This window comes from Podarcis filfolensis, assembly GCF_964270895.1.
Source record: "Podarcis filfolensis genome assembly, chromosome: 3".
NCBI classification, from domain to species: Eukaryota; Metazoa; Chordata; class Lepidosauria; order Squamata; family Lacertidae; genus Podarcis; species Podarcis filfolensis.
This window is the reverse complement of record NC_139606.1, coordinates 60,965,134-60,991,481: the sequence shown is the minus strand read 5'-3', so window position 1 is coordinate 60,991,481 and position 26,348 is coordinate 60,965,134. Positions and strand designations below refer to the sequence as shown.

Below are 26,348 nucleotides of genomic sequence, written 5' to 3'. Positions count from 1 at the left end.
ATGTAAAACATTATTAAGCAGAAACAGAGCTCGTAGTACATTCCTTGAACACTGCACCTGATACTGGCAACGATTTTTTCATAGAGTTGATGGTGGTTTGAAAGATAGATCATTGCTCCTGGTGTGTTTACCCATCCCACTTTCACCTCTTTTCAAAAATATACAAAAAATACTTGCCTAAAAATGGAATATTGCAGGGGAGGATAGATATGAGCAATGTCTCTCTCTGTCTGAAACTATTGTCTGTCTCTAGCCTGACTCTGACACTTTGTCCTTGCCTCTTGTGTTGCTGTCTCCTCCCTTAGAAAAAAGCTCACTGATATAACCTAACCTTTTAAAATTCACCTTAAGTACAATGGATAGGTTTTCCTGATGATTTTTTTGACAACTGATATATGTTGCGTGGCTGCCTGGAAGTCATTCGTTAACATTAAAATATATGCTTATCCAGTTCATTTATTCCAGGAAATCCTTCTATTCAGACACAATCTCCAGAGATGGACAAAATTGGGTGTGGGTAAGAGCTAACTGATCTTGGAAAGATTTTCTGTACTCTTCAAGTCAATGCTCACGCAACAACCATTTTTGGGCATTCTAAAAATACCACTGTATTCTGAGTATTCACTTCTGATTCACCAGCAGCATCCCTTTCTTTGTGTAGATCTCCCAAAGAGCTTATGTGAGCTTGGCATGCTCTTTGGTTGGTTTATCTTACACAAGCTCAAGGAACACAAAGCAGAGAATAAGGCAAGAGACCGAGAAGGAGCAGTGTATGTTATTCACATCTGACCATTTGGTTTCAGTCTAGGAAACTAAGGCAGCCTTTGCAAAGTTATGACATTTCAGAGTGGTTATGACGACTCACGCTAGAGGACTGTAGTGAGAATTAATAGACAAAAAAGTATGAAGAGATTGAAAGGACCTCATTCATGTTAACAGTAACTAATATATATGGTTTAGGGGAGCTTCTTTTATAATACATTGAGAGCAAAGAGACCGTAGCTCAGCGATACAGCACAGGGCATGCTTTGCATACAGAGGGTCTTAGGTTCAATCCCTGGCATCTCCTGTTAAAAGAATCAAGTAGGAGATAATGGGAATTCCTTTGCCCAATCCTACAGAGCTGTCGCCAGTTTAACGACACAGGGCTATGAGGACAAATAGCCTGAGCTGGCATGAGGCAGCATCGTAATAAGATTGCTGAATATCTTCTTTTTCATTTTGAATCCACAAAGAGTATTTTGCAAATTCCAAGAAAACCAAATATTCACACCTTGCAAGGCTATTACTCTGGTTTCTTTCCCTGACACACATATACACCCACCCACCACTTTTCCACTAAGGGTACAAAACAGCTGATCTTAGGCCAGTGAATTTCTTCCATTGTCCTCTTCTCATCAACCTCTTCATTTGCTTTTCTGGTCACATGAGACATCAAAAACTGGGAGCCAAAATCTGGCTTCTTCACTTTAAAACTGAGGCGTGAAGGAATCTCTTGTTTTCCATGAGTGAGATCTCTGTTTGGTCCGAGTTCTACTTTCACCCAGTTTGACATAGCATGGAAGAATATAAGCTGTGATGTGTGCGATGACTTCTAGGTATTCCAACCTGAGGATATGGGCAAGGGGCAGCAGACAGGAGTGGATTGACTAGTTGGGTGCACGAGGTAGAAAATAAATGCCTCCTTGAGAGAAATGATTATCCTAACCATCTTTTGAGAAGCACTTTGCAAGCATTTTGTATATATATTTTAAAAAGAAGAAGAAACATCCTTCCTAGTTAATTGGGTCCTTCCTTAAAGAGAGCACTTATTGCGGTGAGACCTGGACAACCTACACCCTGTGTTGTGGGTGGGTACAATTGGTAAGCCACAATACCCGATTGGTAGGTCCCTCGAAGCTGGGTACAATCTGGCCAATGGGACGCAGTCCAAATGGTTCAAGGGACCTATTTATGCCCATGCATGTGACCCAGAGCTTCCTCTTTTGGCGCATGCATTCGGAACACCTGCCCACCTCTCCCTACCTTTAGAGCTTGTTGTGCTTGACCTTGCTATGCCGTCGTGTGTCATCTGTCGTTGGGACAGGGGCACAGCAAGAATTTTCCCCACTTGGCTGATTGGCTGGTGCCATTTGGGTTTCGCCTACCGCGTAGCAAATCGTCACAGCTTATAAGGTTGCTGATAGGCTCTGGTTCAGGTGATAGGGATGGGAGAATGGTCTTGCCATCCCTATGTGAAGGGTATTCCGTTAAAGGAATCCAGGGACTCGATGGTTTGGTCAACCCCTGTGAGGGGGTTGTGCCCGTGCCTGAGTCCAGGGGGACATTTCGGTGGTGGAGATAGCTCGTTCCCGGCTTTCCGCTTATCCAGGTGTTCACCCTTGGCTGACCTATCCTGGTGCCCTGGGTCAACGCTTCCTGCATGGCAGGGAGCTAGTCGAACCACAGCCTATGCAACCAGTCACTTTCTTTAATCAATAAAGTTGTGGTCTAAATTCTGCCAAAAACCAAACCAAAAATTTGAGTCAAGTATGAATTTATTTAGGGGGGAGGTTTCTGGGTCTGAACATGCAATTTCTGCTGGCCAATCTTGCAAGATCAGAGTTGTGCTGCATGTAACCTCTCACTCCAACCTCGGGTATACATAGGCTTCTTCTGATAAGACTATTGGGAGAAAGTGTTTGTTTTGAACTTTCTGCTGCTGTGCATCTAATAAGTGGTGCTTTTAGATTAAAGCAGAAACAGCCCTAAATGCTAAACAGATCTTAAAGTCCAGCAGTGGATGGTGGTGGCCTCTCCTTCCTTGGAGGTTTTTAAGCAGAGGTTGAACGACCACCTATCATGGATGCTTTAGTTGCAATTCCTACATTGCAGGGGGTTGGACTAGATGACCCTTGAGATCCCTTCCAACTTTACAATTCTATGATTCTATCTATTTATGTATTTATCATTTTTAATAAAGATAATATTATTTATTGAGAAAGATGCCTTTCTGCCCTAGGAGGCCTCCACATGTCTGACTTAGAAAACACAGGTACACTTTATTTCAATATATGATTACAGTACAGTAGCAAGACTTTTATATGCACAAAGATGGAAAGACTCATCATTACAAACAATGGAGGAATGGTTGCTAAAATTACTGGATTTAGCTGAGGTGGCAAAGTTGACATGTTTAATCGGAGAAAAGTCATTGTCAACTTTTACTAAAGATTGGAAGCTTCTTATAGATTTCTTGCATGAAAAGAAAATGAATTCATGATACTGTATTTGTGCTTGAGGATTGAATATGGTGTTGGTTTATAGAATGTGGATTTGTTGGGAGTTACTTTGGAGTGGATGTACTGAATAATTTTTATATATAGCTAACAGATGAAGAATTGGAAGTTCTCTTTTTTCTGCCCCCTCTTTCTTTTTCTTTTCCCTTTATCCTTTATCCTTTTTCTATTTTTCTATATCTTTCTCTCCTTTTCAGTATTTTTATTCAGATTAGCTTTTTAGCTTTGATAAAAAGATATTTGATATTATTTTTTGTATTCCTTTTCCCAAATTTTAATAAAATCTATAAGAAGGAAGGAAGGAAAACACAGGCACAGTAAAGTTTAAAAATACAATAAAACCAACAGTACAAAAACTAGTAGACTATCAGGATAAATGTATAAGAGGCTGGGTTGCTCCAGCAGTTGTGACTACAGTATGCATGTATGAATACTGAATGAATAAGTTGTTATTTGAACCATAGTTAATTATTTTCTCTGTGCTTAGTAGCTGCAAATTAAAGGATCAAAAAGTGATTCTTGCATTTTAGCCTAAATGGGAGGCAATGGAACAAACTGTAAGTGCTGTATGACTCACAACTGCATTTCTTTCTTTATCCAGTACGGGAAAAGCTCCTGCTACCTTTTGCATAATCTAGCTCTCCAATCTTTGCATAGAAGCCACAGAAGAAACCTCATTTACGTACAAATTCACCACAGCAAACCACGTATGCAGCAAGGTGGAAATAACAGGCTTCTAAAATACTCATATTACATAAATAGCTTGAAAACACTACTTATAAACAATTTAGTAAAGGTTTTGATGAAAGTCTTGGAGAATGAGATAATTATTTTCTCAAATGGCACCCGATGGAATCTCTTGTTTTCAAAATTTAAAAAGTGGCTTTCCAGTGAATGTTAAAGGCATGGGATAGCTATGTAATTGTAATTTCTAACATTGGTTTCTGTTAGTTTGCAAGAGAACATTTTAAGTTCAATGAAAGTTGCCTCTTTTATTTTATATTCAAGAGGTGCTTGATTATTTACTATGATGTTAGAAAATAGCCAAGATATTTTGGTAAGAAATTCTACAAATCAACATTTTATATGTGTATGCACACACACGCACACAGAGAGAAACACATGTGGCAAGGGTCACTTGATCTTTTAATAGCAATCAAGGGATGGTGACCTGTCTTAGATAAACTGATATGAAACAAAACTGAATATATATGATGCAACATTATACAGCTTCAAGAAAAAGACTTCCTCCAGTACTGAATTTCTGGCTGATCAAAAACAGGAAATGACAGAAATCTCGTGCAGCTAAACCTCAGAAACCATTGCCAGTGTGCCCATTGCTAGCGTGAATGTAACAAACACCGTAGGCTCTAGCTGTATAAATAGGGAGCATATTGTGTTATGATTACAAGCGCGGTTGCTCAGCAGGATATGACATTCCAGCACCAGTAAATTTGCCTCAGTACTTGGGGCATAATAAGTGGATGCATTTCCAGGCCCATGCTATAACTGTATTTTGCAATCACCACGAATCCTCTTTGTGGAACTGTTGGGCAGCATCCAGATTTCAGGAACATATTCTAAGGGGCTCCTTTTAAATCACACTATATGGTTAAAAGTAATGCTTATTACTTTTATTACTCAGCTTGTTGGCAAAATCAGGAATCAATAAACAACAAGGCAGGTTTTCCCCCCAGATTACCTGGATAACATGGGACTCGAAGGCCCTGTTTTGTGGTGGTTCCAATCCTTTGTTCTGTTTCAAGCAATGGCCCCAGAAGTAGGAGAGTTCAAGGCAAAATTTCTGGATCTGCAAAGGAAAGCAAGGCAGATCAAACTCAGCCTGAGCATTACAATAGCACTGCATCTCCTTCTGGGGGGCTAGATCTGCCTTCAGTGAGAGGAGCCTCTTCCAGAGGCATAGCTTGGGCAGGGGAGGGGGTAGGGTATTGGGCATAGTTTTTTTTGGGAGGGCATTCCTCACAATGCCCTGCCAGCCTGCAGGCCAGGTGAAGGGCTGTGTGAAAAGGATGCCACAGGGAAGGGAACACATAGGGCTTGAGAAGGACACAACAGGCATGTGCCCTGCCAGCCCAAGCAGCGCTGGGGTCGTAGGGCGCCATGAGTGCACCCTTCAAAGCAGTCAGTCAACTGTGCACCCTGCCCCAGGCATCAGCCAGAAACACTCCACCACTGGCCTCTTCCATTAAAGGGGCCTGGCAACTGTTGCCTCACACAGAACAAAGGATGCCATAGCTCCAGTCAGGCTTTGGGGCTGGATCGGAAGAGGTAAAATGCGCTCCTTGTGTGTGAATGCTTCCAAGATAGTAGGGATGGCTCTGGTGGCAATTCTCTCCCACTTCCTTCAAATCCATGGCTTCATCCCTCAAAGATGGGGAATCAAGACTCTGAGGTCATAACATACTTCAGATGAGGGAATGTGGTTTCAGCTTGTCTAGGATTCAACTGTATGCCCCTTGAAGATTCCAATTTTGAATTTGGGTAGTATCACAGATGCATCCCTCAGCCCAGGTTTTGGTGGTGGCCAGGAGCATCTTTACACAGCTAAGAACAGTGCATTAACTGGGTTCGTTCTTGGAGATGTCAGGTTTGCCACTATTACTAACACACTCCTTAGTTTTGTATTGTTTGGGCTATGTAATGTTCTCTTTGTGGGGCTGCCTCTGAAGCTGGTTCAGGGTGTTGGAGCCAGATTCTTGACCAGAGCCAGGTACAGCAAATATGTGATCCTATGGTTACAGCAGCTTCACTGGCTGCTAAACTGGGTCAGGGTTATTAATGCTGGTTATGACCCATCAAACCCCAAACAACTTGGGGCCATGTTACTTGAAAGATCACCCTCTCCCATGTAAGTTGACATGGTTATAAAATCTTCAAGAGAAGCTCATTTCAGCCCAATAAACATACAAGACACTTTTGGCAGGGGGTAGAGAGACAGACTCTGGAGCCCTTTCTGAGGGAGGCCTGTCTAGACCCCTCTCCAATTACCTTCTGTCGGCAGATGAAAACTTCCTAATTCAGACAAAATTCATTTTTCTTTGCTGCTGTGTGCATTTCTGATCATGCCGGTTTTAACTGACTGCTATTTTTGTTATTTCATTGGCTCTGGTTTCATGGGGTGTGATATTTTATCTTGACTTGATAGTTCATAATGATTTTACTTCTGTTAGCTGCTTAGGGAAGGTTCTCAGGGAAAGATGGGGTACTAAATAAATAAATATTGAACATTCCCAACTTAAGAATATGCCAAAGCTGGATGTGTGCTATGACAGACCTCAAGTCTGCAAAAGGCAGACCTCGAGTCTGGGATCTGAAGCTAAATCTATTTATGCACAGGTACATGGTTATATACACAATCCATGATTTATGCCCAATTATCACATTATCTATCCACCTCTCTAGTTATATCACATACTATATATCTGTTTCATTAGAACTTACTTCAGAGTAGGGCCCACTGGAATACAGTGAAACTTTACAACTGAATAAACATTCATAGGACAGGCCAACACATAAAAGAAAGTACACCCACCCACACAAATAAAGGCGAAATATTCTCATATATAAAATATACTGCAAACACAAATGTTGCCATGCTCCTTTGAAAACAATGAAACTGGACACGCTGAATTCCCATGCATTTTACACGGTTATGGAATATGAAATGTTTGTCTTAACAAAACAAAAAGAGCAGTTCCTGAAAGTTCATTGCTGACTTTCTGGTCTCTCTCAGCTTGTTTATGTCACATGCCAATCTGCGTCATTGGGTTAGTTTTGTGGTTGTGTCTGTGGCCCACTGAACACCCTGGTGCAAGAATGGAGTCACCACAATAGTTCAGCATGTTAAAATCAGCTAACATGACCTAGTGTCCCTTTTTCAAAACATGCCACATAGAAGAGCAACAAATGGCTAAATGTAAGAAACTGCTGCACAGTACAGATAGAATAATGCAGCATTGTATTATGAGTGTGACCTTTCTGATCTAAGCAAAAGTACTGTTATAGGATTGGGAAGCTTTAAGGACTCTTTGCGGGGCAGTATGTAGGGAAAAGATGGAGGCAATCCCTAGTGTGCCGCTGAAAGAGCAAGTGTGTTCATGGATATAGGTATTAAGGCCTATTGTGCAACCACAAAGGCAGCTTCAGGACTGGAGTGGAGGGTCTAAGATATAACACATGACCACCAAAACTATTTAGAATACACCATGGAATAGATTCAACAACAAAAACAGGTTTGACTTGTAAGGCAGGTATCTTTAATGTGATCCTAAAGTTACTTAACTGGCTGTGATGTCTGGCTGTGATGTCTGGCAGAAGTTAAGGCTCCCAAGCACATTCTCATTCTCCCTGTGTCCTGTATCACATGTCTTAGGTTGTCAGTCTTGTTCTTATCTTTTCTAGAGGCACAGGTGCACTCTCCTGGGCCAAGTGTGTGTCTGAAGATGCAGTAAAAATTAATGCAAGATCTAAAATATACATGTCTCTTTCTGAGAGAACATCTGTAGACTCCAGGGCCGCTTCAGGGGATCTTGATGTATTTGGGTCTTCTTACACCGACACATGTATGATAATACATTCACTACTTTTTCAAATAGCTCCAGAGAAACTGAACTTGGAAGAACAAGAACACAGCCAGAACACCAAGATTCTTCTATCTCACTGCCAGTGCTCTTAGTGGCTTCAAGAACTCTTTGCAACTGGTATGTCATGGAGGCACCAATTTGGGTTGCCATAATTAGGGTTCACATTTTAATATGCACCTAATTCATACAGCTCTTCAACCAAGTAATGTCTATGAGGATGCATGCATTAGGACAAAGTATGCATAACAATGCACGCATTAGTGAAAATTGTACCCCAAAATGCATTATATTAAAGGTACTGCTTGCAAAAAGGTGCATATTACAGGGAAATGCAGGGAAATAATGTTTATATTAGGAGCATTGCATACTAAAGTGCTGATAATTTTTCATAAGGGCTTAAAAGATATTCACAAACTGTCAGTGGCATAGCGTTGGTTGCCGCTGTGCCAGGTGGGGGGCACCAGCCCAGTCCCATTACCAATGCCACCAGAGCAACCCCACCCTCATTGGAGCAAAGTGGGGCCATGCTAAGCTGCCTGCTCACCTGCGCAGGGGAAAGCTTGGCTGGCCAATGTGGCCCTTGGTGGCAGAGAGGAGCACCGGGCCATCATGGGAGTGCCGGCGTGGCAGTGCCTGGTTTGCACCCCTCAAAAATCGTGCACACGGGGCTAACAGCCCCCTGGCACCCCACACACTATGCCTCTGTGAACTGATGCAGAAATGTGTTGGATGGAACTTAAGACAGGGAAATTAAGAAACTGAAAGAAACAAAAATGGGCATGTCTGTCCATCTCTAGCTATAACATATGACAAATAGAGCTCCTGTATCTTTCACTGGTTGTGCAGAACAGGAGCAAACACAATTCCCCCTGTCAATATAAGACAATCTATCTTCACTGATTCTCGCTCTACATACCTTTAGTGTGCAGCTACACGTTACCAAAAACATGGCACTGCTTCCAATTAGGGCAGCCCCACTTTTGAGTGTCACCTTTCCACAGCATCTAGTTTAATGTGCCTTGCAGCTTGCTTGCTTATGTATGTATGTATGTATTTTCTTGCATTTCTACACCACCCTTCCTCCCGTCATGGAACCCCAGGTGGCATACCCATGCATAGCACTAACTAGATCCAGACCTGATTAGCGTCATTAAGGCCACTGCCTCATGTGCCTTCAGGCCATAGCCTGGGTCAATGCAACATTACTAACCCTGGTGGCATAGGAGCCAACTCCTGGGGCCAACGTCCCTCTGCTCTCCCCCTAAGATAATTGAGGGGGCTGCCACCTCGAAGTTGATGGGACTGCCATTCAAATGGTGTGCATGTGCACATCTCATGATAAGTTATGTGGGACGGGCCTTACCTGTCCCTTCTCCCCCAATATTTTATTCAAGTTGGTACCCCAGCCTAGTGATTATGTTCTACCTTCACTGCTGGAGGTATGATTCTGAATACCAGGGGAGAGTACGGCTGAGCCCAGATCCTAGTTTGTGGGCTTCCATAGGTGTCTTGTAATAACAAAATGGTGGACTAGGTGGGCCACTTGCCTGATGCAGCAGACTTTTCCTATATGTTTAGGATAACAAGGTATATTTCCTTTGCCAGGCACAGCTAATAACAAAAATCAGAGAAACACTTTGTGACAATGTCAGAACCCTGGGTACACAGAACTAGATGCACAGAAGGGTAAAGAACAACTTGAGGTGAGACTTCTTGGCGTAACTGCAATGTTTTTTGGAAGATCTGCCCTTAAAGCTGGAAATATCCAGTTTTATTATTTGTCAACTGTCTCTACACAACAAATAAGGGAATAGCCTTGCTTGAGGGTTGGGGTGGGAAGACAGATTGCTGTGCTGTGTTTTTGTGTTTTCTTAAACATAGGGAAAAAACCCACCCCCAAAGCCTGTCACTTAACTTTTATATAAGCAGCTGCTGATATCACTTTTATATAAGCAGCAGCTCATGTCACTTAGTGAGTACTGCTTGGCTACAGCTCATAAACATTGTAAATATTTTTAAATAGATGCAACAGAAACTAGTTTTACCCAACTGTAAAGCAGCTATCTTAAATAGCTTTCAATTGTGCAGAGAAATGTCTGTTTAAAATATGTGATATGTGATTAATGATTTTTGAGCAAGAGACCTGTACTCCCTCACTCCCTGAAATGAAATAGATTCCTGAAAATCAATGAAGAAAAACAAACATGAAATGATAAGAGGCTTTCCTCAAAAAAGGAGTGTTTTAGTTGTTTCAAATTTTACTTAACGTCTACCTCAATGAAAATGCGAAAAGTGGAAGGGTATTCAGATTTTTTTAAAGCATTAAAACATTAAAATCAAATGCATTTTAAAAAAATAAGATTTCAGAACTGTTGATGCAAAAGAAAAATATAGAAAGGATTCCCGGATGCTAAAATCCAAGTTTGGGTCAAGAACTCTGGTGAGAGAACTTCAGCAGAGATTTAAAATCTCAAAATATGCAGCGAAGTAAAGCACAGAAATATAGGCTGTTGGACCTTTAAAATATGCCCTTCTAAGTGGGTTGCAAAATGTCCCCTTAAAAAGCTTCTTCCTAAAGTTTCTCTCTTCTACCAGCACAGGAAGAAACCATGTTTGATAAATTAAAAATTGTTTACTTACTAACTCTTCAAAGGTCAAGTTCATGTACTTCAGAACACAGGCATTAAAACTTAACTTACCAGTAGTTACAAAGTGGTAAAACTTCCTAAATTATTGGCATAGGAACTCAAGAGTAGCTTGTGAGAACCACGCAGCTGAGCCAGAACAACCAGCTCAAACCTCTCCCCATGTTGAGCTTCTCAGGTAGAGTGAGGAGAGAACAAAGGCTTGATTACCTAGTTCCTCTCAAGGTGAGGGGACGTGGATTCAGCTAAGCCTGGGAGGACAGCTAACTCTATGGTATTAACCCCTTCATGCATTAATTAGACTTAAGCATATTGGTTATCTGAGGCTGGTTATCCCACCAAAAAATGGCATATGTGTGGAAGAGGAAGTATAGCACATCACCAGTTATGATATGGACATCGCTGGTGTGGTGTCACCCATATGACAATGGATACCCGATATACTAATATAACAAGTATACATAGAGCATTTCAATACGAGTTTATTGTTATTATTTTATTGCTAACTGCTTTGAGAATATTTCTAGAAATTTGTATAGGATTGTATTCAAGAAACTTTTGCCAAGATTAGACCTTTTAGAATTATGGCCATGACTAACTTAGGTCCATAAATTTTAATGGGTCTTTTCTGAGTAAACATTAGTTGAATTCAACACATAGCATCCTACAAGACAGAGAAACATTATTCCAAAGAAGGAAATATAGTGGCCATGGTGCTAGGGAAATGTTTCTCTGTTGTTACAATTGTGCAAGATAGGTGATGATCCACTGCAACAACTATGCTTTGATGGCTTAATGAAATAATAATCCTGTATATTTCTTAATAGAAGGGTGTCCTTGCCTGACAAAACAAGACCAAGTACTGAATTCATATCACTTCCAGTGATTTTTCAGGGTTCTGAATTATGTGGGGAGCCTCTATGAGAAACCAGATATCTCATGCTCCCTGGAGGACCATATTTGGCGAAGTCCCAGGTGCCCACTGGGCAGACCCCTTGGCAGTCATGTCCTTTGTCTGGTGGGCCTGGACTATATGTGTTTCACCTATTTGGGAATTGTTTGTTTGAACTTTTCTCAAGAATACTGAAACTTAATTTTTTTTAAAGTTTACTTAAGGAAGCTTGAAAACCCCCAAATATTTTTCAAGCCAAGCCAAGGAGATATCACCCATCATCATTAGTAAAAACAGGCGACCCCACAGGAAGGCAGGAAGAGGAAACAAAGTCCACAGTGTCAGAGTTGCCAGGCTTTGTGTGATGGGATGTATTTGTGGAGGGAAAAGGATTGTAAGGAGGTTACTGATATTGAGAACAAAAGCTATGCTAACAGAACTGTACAATTTCAACAGAAGCCTTATTACAAGACAGATGGAGATATTACAACATGTCACATGAGAAGAGAACAGATTTACCTGAAGTTTGGAAATGGTTTATGATGTTTGGATAAGGCCCTTCAGTAAATACCACATTTGATGGTTTGTTATGCTTTATTCCTCCCCAAAAAAATTAAAATAAGAAAAAGCAATGAAAAAGAAAAAAGGTCAAAACATGGATGTATGTTTTATTGCATTCTTCCCCAGACTATTAACTCCCTTGTAACTAAAAGAAAGAGCATCTGCACAATAACAGCTGATGTATGTATTTCAACCTATATATGTCACAATGGCAGCCACAGAATGTAAATATCATTCCAGTCTTTCCTAGTAGGCTTCGTTTCCCCCACCCACATAGCAAGGCAACACAGCCTTCAGTACTGGGTCTCAGATAATTTGTCAGCCCTTGGGGAAACAGACTGGGTGCATTATTATGGATGATAGTAAGCAGTTAAAAGAGGTATACTAAAATAACTCAGAGCAACGAAGAATGTGCTTATATTTAGTAATTACTTTGTTATATTCACAATTATCCCACTTTTGTTTATAGACTAAGCCAATTTTAACTTTATAGCCCTGCACAATAAAAAATAAATCAACAGCTAGCTACTCTTCTGAACTTTTATGATATCCAGAACACTAAAGAATTCATACGAGAAGGTTTTAGAGAGTGGAAATAAGAGTGAAGGACTGATACAGAAAGATAATTTGGCCATAACACTTCATTCCTATTCAAAATTTACTGGGAAGGATAAGATTTCCCCCAATCCCAATTCCTGTAGGGGGGCAAAGCATAAAAGGCACAGACAACTTAATCAAGCAGGGCAATGTATCAAGTAACCACACCTACCTTTCTGGATGGCAGGATCTAGAATAAATCTAGATTGAAAACAGCATGTTGAGGATGACCGTGGATGATTCAGCATTGAGAAAAATGCTGTGCACGTGGAGCCTTTGGGTTCTGTTTACCTACCTGCCCCTCTCTCCTGCTTTCAGTCACTTTTGATCCACCTTAAATGGTTATAGTATTGGGAGCGGGCACTGCAAAGAAGATAACATTGCCTACATGTGGCTGCTCCCAGACTCTGGAACTCCCTCCCTCAAGAAGCTAGACGGGCTTCGGGCTTGTCCTTCTGCTGGCAAGAACCTTCTTGTTCCAACAGCCTTTTGGGAATTGACTTTTTATGAAAGGGCTGGTGCCATGCTGTTTTTATTGCAATTGTTTGTATGTTTCAAACAGATTTTATATATGCTCATACTTTTAATTCTAGCAATGTTTAATAGGTTGTTTTTTTTAAAAAAATAAAATGATTCATGTTTTTATACATAAACTGCCTTGATTCCTGTCAGGAAAAAATGCTCTCTGTGTGTGTTATGTTAAAGTAAAGGCATTCATATTAACATGTCTAGGATATGCAGATCTGCATGTATTCTGTTGATTTGCACAATTAAATCTGAGTACCTGTACTGCATAAAACCTTTGAGAGGAATTGATGATTCTCCTAATTCCTAAATCCCAAGGCTACTTTGTATTTTACCTAGCAATCATGCTTACTCGACTAAACTGAAGTTATATCAGCTGGTGCTTCTTGGAGAAAATATGTAAATTGTGAACGGCAATATACCTTCCCAAATGCAGTGGACATGTTCCAAGGGACCATGGCCAAGTAAGGATTAGCATCAGAGCTAAATCCAACCCTCTGGAACACACTACTTTATTTCCCCCTAATGCCAACAAGATGGGTATTTGGAAGAAGAAGTGGTTCCGCTTTGGGATGATGCCAGCATCCTAATCTGGGGAGTGATTATCTGAGGCTTGAACTACCCTTTACCACCCTTCTTAAAAACATGTCTCTATTACTATCTACTTCTTAATCAGAGTTGTAAAGCAAAGTAGCTGACTTAGAAGCAATCTGTGGAAAATGTAAACACTGAAGAGAAAATAACCGCCCCACCCCTTTGGGAGCTGGTGCTGTTCTTTTATGTTTCTCATTTCATCCCATCCACTTTCAATTAGTACTTCCTGTTTAAACAATATCAGATTTTTCCATCAGATCTGTGGTGGAAAACTCATTCATCCATTCCGCATAAGAGAGGTCAAGATCTTTATCTTTCTTCAAAGATTTGAGAAATAGAATTCCTGTCATTTGTGTGGTGGGAATAAGCAGCTGTAAGGAACAAACGAAACCATTCTAAAAACCGTGATATACGGCACAGAGCCGCCTCTTGCAGACAAGCCTATGTGTGGCTTATGCAAACAAGAAACATATTCATGGTTCTACACAGATAAGTGTAATTTTATGCTTATCAGCTGGGATTCAAAGAGCCTATCTGTGAGCCAAAAGCAGTTGTGCCTTGATTCCGCCCATTACATGAATCGGTTTTCTCTTATTTATTATATTTATATAGCTTTAGTAGAGACTACATCATGATTCAAATTTAAACCTCTCTCTTCTTGAGAATTCAAGTACTTCTTACCTTTAACTTCTTTACAAATTTGAAATTTCTATGATGTCTATAGTTTGCAAAGTCAAAGCCCTTATTTTGCAAGTTCTGCTCAACCTTCTCCAGTCTGACAAGGTAAGTAAAATGAACTTTGTACAAAGTGACACTAGACTTCTTCTTAGGCTGCAAGATGATTCTTGGAAAGTATCTTATAACAATACTGGAAACTTTCTGTCCACAGCTGTCTCTCTTCTTCTGCAATATGTTTTATCATGTCAGCACCAGAGTAGTCACACATGTGCTGTGTTATGCTCCACATGGAGGAACTGATAAACATCTGAGAGTCCTGCTGTCCTAAAAGAGTTCGACGGAAAGAAAATGCCAGTTCCACAAAAAGCCGAGGGATAATTGATGGAATAATCCTAATACTGTAATGTAATCTATGAAATAGTTTTCTCATCATCTGTAAAGTTCACATACAATAAGATAACCTTAGAGAAAGCGTTAGTGTTTACTTCTTTTTTTAAAAGAACAATGACATGCATGATTTCCATCTGGTGCCCTTACACAACTAATATATAAATGATCAAAGGCTTCTAGTCAGTAGGACCTGGACAAGCAATTCAGATATGTTGCTGCATTATATCATTAGCATTTACATATAATACGAGGGGTGGCATAAAAACAATGGCGGTTTAAGTAGGAACTGTGCAATGGACTGCTAGATGATTTGAAAAGATGAGGGCCAAACTAGATCTTGTGCAAAAGATCATGTAGATTTCTCATGAGTTTTTAAAATTAGAAGTAGCCTTTCATGGCTGTAATGCAAGGGTGGAAGAATGTCAAGAAGAAGTCCTTAACACTGACTCCTCTTGCCATTTGCTTGCTCACCTCAACTACCCACCCAAGCTATTTCTTCCCTAGCTTAGGGAAAAGAGGAAGGGTGGCTTATTTTAAGCAGAAAAAAACAACCAAAAGGGAAAGAGTTAAATGTGTTTCCCCCATGCCATTTTTTCTGTTCTTTGTTGGGGGATCCCAAGGCTGCTTTTCACTGTGGTAAATCTATACACATCTGGGTGTAGCATCAGGTTTGGCCCTAAGGCAGGAGATTAATCAGTAGGAGTTAAGATTGCATAGCAAGGGTACACTACTCCAAAATGTGACATTTGCAAATGGAATGGTAGACAAATCTAAGCATCTTCCTGTGCAAACCTGTATACTCGGAATTAGGGATGGGGAAGAAATTTGATTCCATTCACATTTAAAGGTGAATCTATCAAATGTACACATTCCAAAACCCTGTGAGAACTGAAACATAGTCATCCTTTGAAATTTGTACATATCTGAATTCTGCAATGCATTTCTCCAACCAATGTCTCCAAAAATATTGGGGGAAAGTGTGAATAAAAGTGAACATATTCATGAAAATAACATAAAAATTCATTGTTAGGGAAATGGCTTGCATTATTCAAAACTGCATACAAGCATGTTTCTTAGATGAAATTTGAACTGAAATGCTGATTTTTTTTTTGAAGATTTTTTTTTAAATCACAACTTGCTGCAGAAATATGGAGAACTGAATTTAAGATTGGAAAAAGGAGAAATTGAGAGAACCAAAAATGGCCATCCCTACTCAGAATCAAGTCCCACCACATTCAATGATGTCTACTCCCAGGTCAATGTGAAGAGGTCTAAAAGGGTCAGGTGCACAAATGTGCCACATTCAATATATGTACTTAGAGCAACAAAAATTGATTTTTTAAAAAACAAAATAATACTCGGATTGGAGCTGCCAGAGATGCACAAGGGAAACTATGTTTTAATGTACAGGCAAAGTCTTTGCAGATTTTTGTATTGTGGATGTATGTTTTGTATTATTTTATTAACACTATTGATTGATACAAGTTTGTCATGGCCTTTGGTTAAACAATATGAACTACAAAAAGGCTGAAGATTGCTCAGTTCTACACATCAGTACAAAGAATAAGATTTGATTTTTTGAAAAAAAATATTTAAATTGTTGAAGTAACTGAAATGTGCTATGAAGACAACCTGAGATAAGGATAAATTCTTTTTCACAAATAAGCTGGTTATTTTCTAAAGGAGTAAATACAGATTTTCTCCTGACCAATATCTAAGAAGATGTAATAGGGGTTTTCTTACACTGTAACTAGCAGGTGTGTTTGTAATTCATTTCTCATTTGAAACGCAAGAGAAAATCCACAGATCCACTATCTAGCATTATATGCTTTGATTTATATTTTCCCTTCCTTGTTCTAAAAGCTCAATACAATTAATGTTTCCTAAAATAAAATATATTTCAGATTTATAAATGGTTGATTTTAAAAAACTAAAAATGTGTTTCATTTTTTAAAGCTGAAATGTTGACATGTACAAAATGTAATAACTCAGCATTTTCAAACAAGCTTGCATGTGACCTGTGCAAATATGAAGTGACACAGCTGATGTGATAAATCTAACAGGAAGGATGGAGTCAGTTCCCAGAACCAGTGCTTCTTTATCTTGGGCAGTGTCTAATGCACCTTTCCACCTAAGGGAAGGGGTGTGGAAACAATACAATCATTTTCCTTAATGCAGGAGATTAAACAGAGCAGTGTTGAAGAGTTCATTTATCCTAGTTTCCCAAACCGAGGGGGATGAAAACCTGATCAATAGCTCACATGTTTAATATGATCAAGAAAATGAAGTCTAATTCCCAAGCACTGATTTTTCTAAAAATACTTTAATATTCAGTTACCCTGATGCAGCTCTATAAGCACAAAGAAGTTGTAGCTGCATGCGATAGCCCTGCCAGAATATCAGCAATCTGCTGTTCCATGCAAAGGAAGAAGAAAAAATGACTACATATTCTAGACATACACCTACCACCGCCCCTGACCAGCTGTTGGGTACGATGGCTGAATTTCTATCTGGGGTACACAAAACACAAGCCAAATATAGGCTGGTTAGATCTTGTGCTTGGGTCCTGTTTGCAGGTTTCCCAAAGGCAGGCCACAGGTTGGCTACTGGGAGAACAGGATGCTGGACTAGATAGGCCATTTCCTGATGCAGCAGGCTGTTCTTACCTTCTTATGAACAGTTAACATCATAGTTCAAATTCCTGGACACTGGCACAAAAGCCTGCAATAAATCTAGATGCCAACTTTGCTGCCACATACACCCGGACAACATCATTATTGGCCCCAATACCATCAAACATACCATCTCAGGCCTATTTAATTGTTCATCTTCCAACGTTATATATGCCATCAAAGGCCAACAGTGCCCTTCAGCTCTCTATATTGGAGAAACAGGACAAAACTTACGCCAAAGAATAAATGGACATAAATCTGACATCAGGAATCATAAAACAGAGAAACCAATAGGAGAACACTTCAGTCTCCCAGGACATTCTATACAAGAACTTAAAAGTAGCTGTCTTATTGCAAAAGAATTTTAGAAATACACTTGAAAGAGAAGTTGTTGAATTACAACTCATTACCAAACTAAAAACGATGGAGAGACCTGGTCTGAACAGAGATATTGGATTCATGTCCCATTATACACGCTAAAGCTAATTTTGGACATCTATCCCTTTAAAAATCCCTTGCCCTTCCCTGTGGAACAAACTGCCATGATTAACAGTCATCAACAGTTATAAGGTTGTAGTGACCTCTGCTTCAGAGTATCAGAATAAGTGTGTATACACACGAAAGCTCATACCTAGAAAGCTTACACTTAGCTGGTCTTTAAGGGGCTACTGGAACATCTTTCAATATTTTTTAAAAAAATCTTTCATCATTGTTATTTATTATGACAGACCAACACGGCAACATTACCTGAATCTGTATGACCTTGGGTTAGTCTTCTCTGAACCTCTCTTACATTCAACCTTGTGATTGTAAGCTGTAAGGAAGCACAATTTTTGACACTAAACAACCCATTCACTGAATACACATCTATTAAGGCATCAAGTTACTCAGTCCCTGGTGTAATTTTTTGTGCACTAAAAGCACAAACTTTCTTTCACAAATATATGTATATTACCTATTATGTACAAAATATCATTTTCTTTTGTAGCTTAGACGACTGTCAGTCATGTCCCACATTTATGATGTTTCTCTGCATGTGTATATTAGAGCACTATTTTTGCAAAAATTAGCACAAACATAATGGATGAACTGACCCTAAAAATGGTAAGTAAAAATGTGCCTCCGAAATAACTTTCCAGACAGAGAGATTGGGAAGCTATACATGAGTGTAATTTCATCACCACCTAGAGGACAGTGTAAGACTAAAACTAAGTTTTTACATTTACTTTCTTGCAATAGCCATAGCCTGTTACAGTAATATTATGCTTTTATAGTAATAGTCTATTATAGTATACTATTCTTTCACGTAGAAACCAGAAATCCAATTGGCTTGTGAAAACAGCATTCTTCCCTGCCAAGATCCAGGTTTGAGTTGTCTCAATGTTGTTCTCTCCACATCCATGAGAACATCTTCCATTTGTTAGGCCCAAGTCTGTAGCAAAATAAAATAGTAACAGTCTAGACTGCTGACATTGCTCATCTGCCAGGCCAAACCTGCTTCTTTGCTTCTTATCCCTCTGCAAACAAACAAACACAAAAACATACACAAACATACACACATAATGGTTCTCTCCTGGTTGCTAGGCAGTCACTGAATTATTTCTTAGAGCTTCTCTGTTGTTCTCGAAAAGTAACTAAACTTCAAGACTGAATATCTTTTTGCCAAAGTTAAATTCCTAACTTACAAACACAACTTTGACTCATAACAAAAGAGTAATATAACATTTGAGACGTCTGATAACATTTGACAATTTTATGTACAGGTAAATACATAAAAGCATTTGTGGTGATCACACAGGGTCCCCGGATGGTTAGCGGTCTATTGATCCCTGTGCCACCACTGTGCTCGCTTCCCCATTGCCACCAACCAGTTACTCTCAGGTAAAACACTGAGTCCAGACAGTTGTTAAAAGTGAACCAAATAAACAAGTTTATTTTATAAAAATTAACAAGTTTATGGTTTCTCAGATAATATTCCTGTCAGTATCTTCTTAACTTTAGTTTCTTTACGGGCCTATACCTTCCTAATACCTTCTGACTGATTATCTCAACTGTTTAACTCCTCTTAACAAATTCTCTCACTTTCTCACACCAGACTAGCCCAACCCAGACTTATCTTCTCTGTCTCTTCTAACTCCAGACTGTCTTCTCAACCACCCTAACTCTAACACCTCCCCTTGGGGAGGTTAGTCATTTTACACTGGTTAGTCATTTTACAATTAGTTAACCCTCTCCTTATGAACCCAGTATGATGTCACACAGCTAGGAGGGAAAACGCCACAGCATTATATATGAATAAATGTCTCTAATGAACATTAATTTTCTAGGTTGCCAAATGCATAAGTTGGCTTGAGTATTTACTAGGTTTGCCTATTTATTAAAACCATGTTTCAATATACAAAGAGGCTTCTTCTTCTTTGGCAATCACTCATAGCCAAGCAAGATTGTCTTGCATAAACATGGTTTTAACAATGAGTCCGTAAGTGACTGTGGAGGCCAATTCTGGATCCACACGTCCTTCCACAGTGGGGACATTGGTTTTCGCACGGGAGTTAATCATGGTGTGGATTTGCCAAGCCAGCCTTCCTCTTAGCACGTTTCTCCCTTAGTCCCGAGTTAGCATTTTAATCCTTACATGGCAACCCTATACTGTTATGTCTCCTAGATACTGTGGACAGGAAAAGTGGGATAAAATTTCCCCCATACTTACTTTTAAACTTTTTTATTGTGGTTTTCAAAGCGTCCCACCTTTCTGTGTTTTTTGTTTTTTTAGTAAGGGTACTCTCAGGCAACACGTTTGCTGTATTTTCCCCGGAAAAGGGTAAAAAAAATCCCATTTGGGGGGTGAGTATGGGCTGGCATTTTCATGCCAACAACGCCATGCGAGCAGTACCCCGATACCGAACAACCTACCAAAACAACCATATTAATAGCAGACAGAACGAGACGCAACTTCGCACATGTTTGCGCATGCCCGCAGGCCCGTGGACGCCCTTGTTTCCTTGGCAGCCGTCAGCTTGTTTGAGGCGAAACCATTTGGGGCAAAGGGGGGTGACGGAAGAGGCGAGGAACGGAATGAAAGGAAAGGCCAATTGGCCGGCAGGGTGAAGAAGCCGTCGGCGGCATCGAACGTAGCCAGCAGAGTCGGAGGCGGCGTAGGCAGCTGCCGTTGAATACAGCGCGGAGCAATCGAGGGTTGGAAGTGAGTTTCTAACCCCCTCCCCCTTTTTACTGGGTTCCCACCAGGACCCGCTACGTGTCTGGTTGGGAGGGGGGAGATGGCGGCGCAAAGCCACCCTACCCCCACCCGAAAAAAAGGAACGTAGGCGGCCTCTGTGCGGGGGCTTCGTCCCTCCTGAGGGCGGCCAAAGCGCGGCCGACATTCTAAGCGGGAGGGGACTCCTGAGGGCGGTTATTTCCAATCCAGAACTGTGGCGAATAGGCATGGGGCGGAGGGAGGCGCTTATGCCCAAGAGGCTTCATAGTCGGCGGCGCTTTGTCGGGCGCTGAGCGGGAGGCCTTCATAGCACGCAGCTTCCACGCATCATCCTCAGCCGCCGGCGGGCAACTTCCACGGAGGCCGGTTGGGCTCCCAACGGCTTTAGCGCGCTGCCTGCCGCCTCACAGCGCCAGCGGTTCCTCCCACAAAGCTACCGGCGGTCTCTGCGTTCTTTTCCGTTAGAGGAACGGCAGCCAGCGCCCAGGCTGTTCCTAACGGAGAAACCTGGGGGGGGGGGTGAGGGGGGAGAACAGAGTAAGCGAGGAATTCAAGAAGACTACGAGTCCCAGCAGCCCCGGCCAGCACTACATCTCCCGTGGTTCACCTATGACAGAATGAGGTCTTGTTAGGAGACGGAGCATGTATTTTGAAGAAGAGGAGGGAGGTGGGCGTGCGCGCCTCTTCCGAAAGCAGCACCGATTGGCGGAGTGCGAGGGCGGGACTACAGTAGCTTCGCTTTGGCTCGAGAAAGAAGGGAGCTCAAAATGTGAATCAAACCCGGTGATTTCGGTTGTGGCCGTTATTAAGGGCTGCGCTCTTAAATATGGAGTGGGCTAGAGAAACTTAAGAATCGAAAAGCGACGATGCCCCATGAAGCTCCTTTTTTCTTTGGTGTTTGAATCCGTAGTGCTTCCCACTTTAGGATCACATCTTCTCGTGGGTGGTCCCCAGGCTGCGCATATTTACTCGGAAGTACTTTGGGATCCAGTAAGGCTTGATCCTACGCAAGAAAGAGCTTTAACAGATGCCTAGGAATGTCAGTTCTCCTCAATAGCAATCCTATGCGGAAGGGTAACTTCCATCGAAGAGTGTGGGAAATAATGAGTGTCATTATCTCTCTATGGCTGTGAACTGACTTCTTCATGTCCATAGTCTACTGGCAATCCCAAACCGCACCAGTGACAATAATGATTCCACTATGTGCTGCGTAGTTGACTGTTGGGGTTGGATGTAGCAAGGAAGATCAGCTTTAAATCCTTGCTTAGTTCTGAAACTCATTTGATGGGGGGAGCTGTGGCCTTTGAAATTAGCCAGTTCTAATCTGCTTCATGTCTAGTTAGACTAAAGGGAATAGTGAGATAATTGAGAATAATTACAAATAAGGATACAATATATTTCAAGTATATTTAAGTATAATTACTTAAGAATCACATGAAATATGATGCTTCTCTGTGTCTTGTTAAAGATGCAAATGACAGTGCATGGAATCAGACAAGAAGAACTATAACATATTTCAATGTTATCTAGATGTCAGAAAATATATCAAAATGAAAATCTATAAAAGATGGGCATATGTACATCCATTCCTTCTTTACTATACTGTATACATTATGTGGAATGACAAATTATTCTAAAGGCAGCTTTTCCACTATTAGGGGAAATATGTATGTCATTTTTATTTGTGTTTTTATAATACAATCTGGATTAGGCAAATTCCTGCACCGGAAACCTCACTTTCTTCTGCGTATTTGAGTTGAATGATGAAATCATTTCTATTTAGAGATGGGATTACAAGTAGTGAACATCCTTATCTTATTCAGGTTGCTTAAAGGACTATATTTACACTCTTTCCCTCTCCATTGACGTTTGTCTTGTTTGTTGCTTAATCCAACTGCATTGCTAATACATATAAAGCACACTGTGTAATCCTATCCTTTATTCAGGAATAAGTCCGGTTCAGTTCAGAGGTAAGTGCAATATAGTATTCCATCCTTAATTGCTTTTGTTGACATTAATTTAAAATGTAGGGAAGAGTAATGCATACTGTAGGTAACCATATAATTGTTAAAATGCCTTAAGGCAAAAGACAACAATAACAGTCTGCACATGGTATTCAGGAAGATGATGGCTTAACGCTGCATGATATCTTTGTGATGGAAAGGACTAATTGTATTAACCATGATACCTTTTTAAGTAAAAAAAAGTCATGTGTAAATCTAAAATAAAAATTTTAACACCTATAAGTATTTGAACAGAAATATTTGATTAGAGGAAAAATTTAAAAAGTATTCTGAATGTGGATTATATTACTGGTATATTTATATTTATATTTATATTATATTATATTATATTATATTATATTATATTATATTGAAAAACAATCAAAACTTTATTTAGAAATTATTTTCATTGGAATACTTATTTATATTTTATACTTTTTTTACTGTTAAGACAGTATAACTCACAAGCATACATTTTCATTATATTGTTTTAATTTGAAGAACAAAGTGAAGATATTGCAAACTGTTAAGAACATGATTTTATCATGCCCAAAGCTGCCTGAAAAAAAGTTAAGATCAACTTTGAAGCTAATTGAGCTTCCATTCTTTGTATACACATTCTTTATGTCACTGATTTGTTAAATAAAAAATTGTTAAATAAAAATGTTTTGTTTCAAATGGAAAATTTTCCATAACAATTTTTCCTTGCACATCATTGGTTTTGAATACAAACAATGTAGATATGCAATGTTTAGATCATTGCTTATATATTGTGTTGATCCTGATGACATATATACTAATTAGTTTTTGTTAGGAAACGTTGGCAGTTTTACATCAAGATGCAAGACATAAGTTCTAAATCTTGATATCCAAGGGCAGCTTTATATGGATTCCCCTCCTTCCTTTATGGCAGGGGGTGGAACCTTATACTGAGGGCCAGTGGCGTAGCGTGGGTTGTCAGCACCCGGGGCAAGGCAAGTAATTTGCGCCCCCTAACCCGTGGATTTGCGCCCCCTAACCCTAACCCCCAGATGTTGCGTCCGGTGCGGCCGGCCCCCCCTGCACCCCCCACGCTACGCCACTGCTGAGGGCCACATTCCTCTGAAATAATGTTTTGGATGCCTTATATTGGCAGTGGGCCAAGGCAGAGTTGGCAGTGGTTGGGCTAAAAGTCTTCTAGAAAGGCTACAGTTTCAAACCTAAAAGTTTTCTAGAATAGCTGCAATTTCCAACCTGAAGCAGCCCCAGGTAAAACATCTTGTAATAGTCCAGTGGTGAGGTTAACAGAACATAGATAACTGTGGCCAGGCCATCTCTTTCTAGGAGAGTTATAGTTGGTATATCAGTCTCTGCCCACAGAAGCCTCTTTGTGCTACTAAGGCTTTCTGACCCTTAAGAGATAAAGGTGAATCTAGTAGCACTCCCAGAATGCACATCTAATCCTTTTAAGGAGTATACATTCCCTTTCATAGTTGCCGAACACCATCACACTTGTTAGACAAGTTTATGGACCCTGTTCTGGTCCACTGCTGTTCCCAAACACTGGTTCACACTTTTTCTGACTAGACCTGGGTGTCATCATCAGATCAGTGACACCCAACTCCATATATGCAGGTGACCTCTGAACAACTTGCCAAAGAAAAGGATCTTTGCAACTGGCTGGTTGGGTCCAGTGAGGATCCTTTGAATCTGTGGCAAGAGAACAGGATATTTCCTTACTTATTTTATTAACAAAATCCAACTTCAATGGTTTTCCTAAATCTGTTCAGCTCCCACCATTTAATATAACTTGGACCCTTTTCACCCTTAACTTTCCAATAACCTGCTAACTGTGATATAAAGCCAGACAGATATATGTACTATATTTAGGAAATATATTGTTTGTTTATTACAAGATTATGTAGCGTACAAGCTTATGTGGTTACTTTAACATAGTACTGTCTCTTTAAATTGACATACACTTTCCTTGTTAATTAACTGTAGCTTCTTATATACTCTGTTACTAAAGCAAGACAGCTTGGAGAACCTTATTAAAACTTTTTGCCCAATTGCCTTTGTATTTACTCCACCACAGTTAAGCCTTACCAACACTATGAGGACTTTTGCTGAAGCCTACCAGATCTCAGAGGGATGCGGGTGGTGCTATGGGTTAAACCACATAGCCTAGGACTTGCCGAGCAGAAGGTCGGTGGTTCGAATCCCCACGACAGGGTGAGCTCCCATTGCTCGGTCCCTCCTGCTGCCAACCTAGCAGTTCGAAAGCACATCAAAGTGCAAGTAGATAAATAGGTACCGCTCCGGCGGGAAGGTAAATGGCGTTTCTGTGCGCTGCTCTGGTTTGTCAGAAGCAGCTTAGTCATGCTGGCCATATGACCCAGAAGCTGTACGCCGGCTCCCACGGCCAATAAAGCAAGATGAGCGCCGCAACCCCAGAGTCGGCCATGACTGGACTTAACGGTCAAGGGTCCCTTTACCTTTACCTTGCCAGATCTCAGAGCCTGGCAGTGCAACTGCCTCTCACTACTTCTTGCTCCACACTGTTCTCTCCTCATCTCTTATGCCTGACCCAAGTGATTCAGATACCCCAACAAGTCTTTTGGCACCAAGACACTTTGCCTTTCTTGTAGGTATTCTTTCTCAAGCCTCTTCCTCTGCTCTCTTTGGGCAGTGCACCACGAACTCCTTCACTGACCAGCACAGACTGACTTCTAGCTGACTAGCACCCAGCCATATATACACTTCTTCTGGCCCTCCAGTCCAGCCCCAGCCAATCACATGGTCTAACGGAAAATTCTAACCCTGCAGCCACCAACCAGAACACTGCTTCTTTTGCATATTGAGAATTCTCTCTCTAACCGCTCCTGAGCTGTCAGTTGAAGTCCCCCAGTGACAGTTGAACCAACTTCCACCTGACCAGACAGGACTCCCCGCATTAAACATTACAGTGCACATTACCATACAAATGACAGAATCCAATCCACATTAAAACTGAATTCAAATAAGCAAGAGTTGAAGGAAGCATTCTTCAGGAATGATCCTAACAGCTGTTTCATTTAAGGTGGCCGAGACTACCCCTCCGTGCCAAAGAGGTGTTTAAAACTTTGGACCCAGCTTGTCGGTCCTCCCTGCTGGATTCAATGAGCCGGGAAGGGCAACGGTTAACCTTGCAAGTGGTGGGCTATTTTATTAAGCTGGGTTTTAATGTAGCCTGTGTTAGTTTGTGGCACTGCACTGGTGTCATAGTCAACTCTGACAGTTGCACTGGCCTGTCTCCACAGAATTAAATGCAGCTTCCAAGCGGCAGGTGTAGTGTCACAGGCTGGCCTGTGCCAGTCAGCAGTTAAGTCCCATCTGTCCCTCGTGAATGTTGCTAGTGCACTAGAGTTATTCTTTCATTCTTTCACAACTTTTTACACCAAAAGCTATTCATGTGGAGTGGTTCACTGCTCTAAGGCATAGCTGTTTGAAGTGAATGAGCTCAGGAGACATCTGAGTTGGATTTTCACACCTATGCAGACTCCCCACACCCAAATAGCACACAGGAACAATCATTTTCACTGTTGTGAAAGTAACAACTGTAATCACATGATAGACTGCTTCATCTGAACAACCTACCACTGATAACAGCTACCATGAGGACTTGCACAAAGCAGCTTCTGTGCAGTGGCCATGACATGTATACTGACTACAAA

At 40.7% G+C, this 26,348-nt stretch overlaps 1 protein-coding gene and 1 long non-coding RNA gene across 7 annotated transcripts in view; one reads left to right on the top strand and one right to left on the bottom strand.

Moving 5' to 3' along the window:
• Window positions 1-11,863: 11,863 nt before the first annotated feature.
• On the bottom strand, window positions 11,864-19,297 carry LOC310760024. The gene is made up of 2 exons (XR_014546698.1): window positions 18,184-19,297; window positions 11,864-14,698 (listed from the first exon to the last, which is right to left on the bottom strand). It is a non-coding gene; the product is annotated as an uncharacterized lncRNA (long non-coding RNA).
• A 1,114-nt stretch (window positions 19,298-20,411) lies between these two features.
• The window catches only part of AHI1 (Abelson helper integration site 1), a 64,829-nt gene continuing 58,892 nt past the window's right edge, over window positions 20,412-26,348 (top strand). For 2 of the 6 annotated variants that reach the window (XR_014546648.1, XM_083607601.1), the window contains exon 1: window positions 20,420-20,638. The gene's annotated coding sequence lies outside the window, so the exon portion shown is untranslated. Of the gene's footprint in view, window positions 20,639-21,489; window positions 21,629-25,556; window positions 25,830-26,348 lie in introns of those variants that run through there. The other 4 variants (XM_083607597.1, XM_083607598.1, XM_083607599.1 and 1 more) reach the window with 4 other exon arrangements.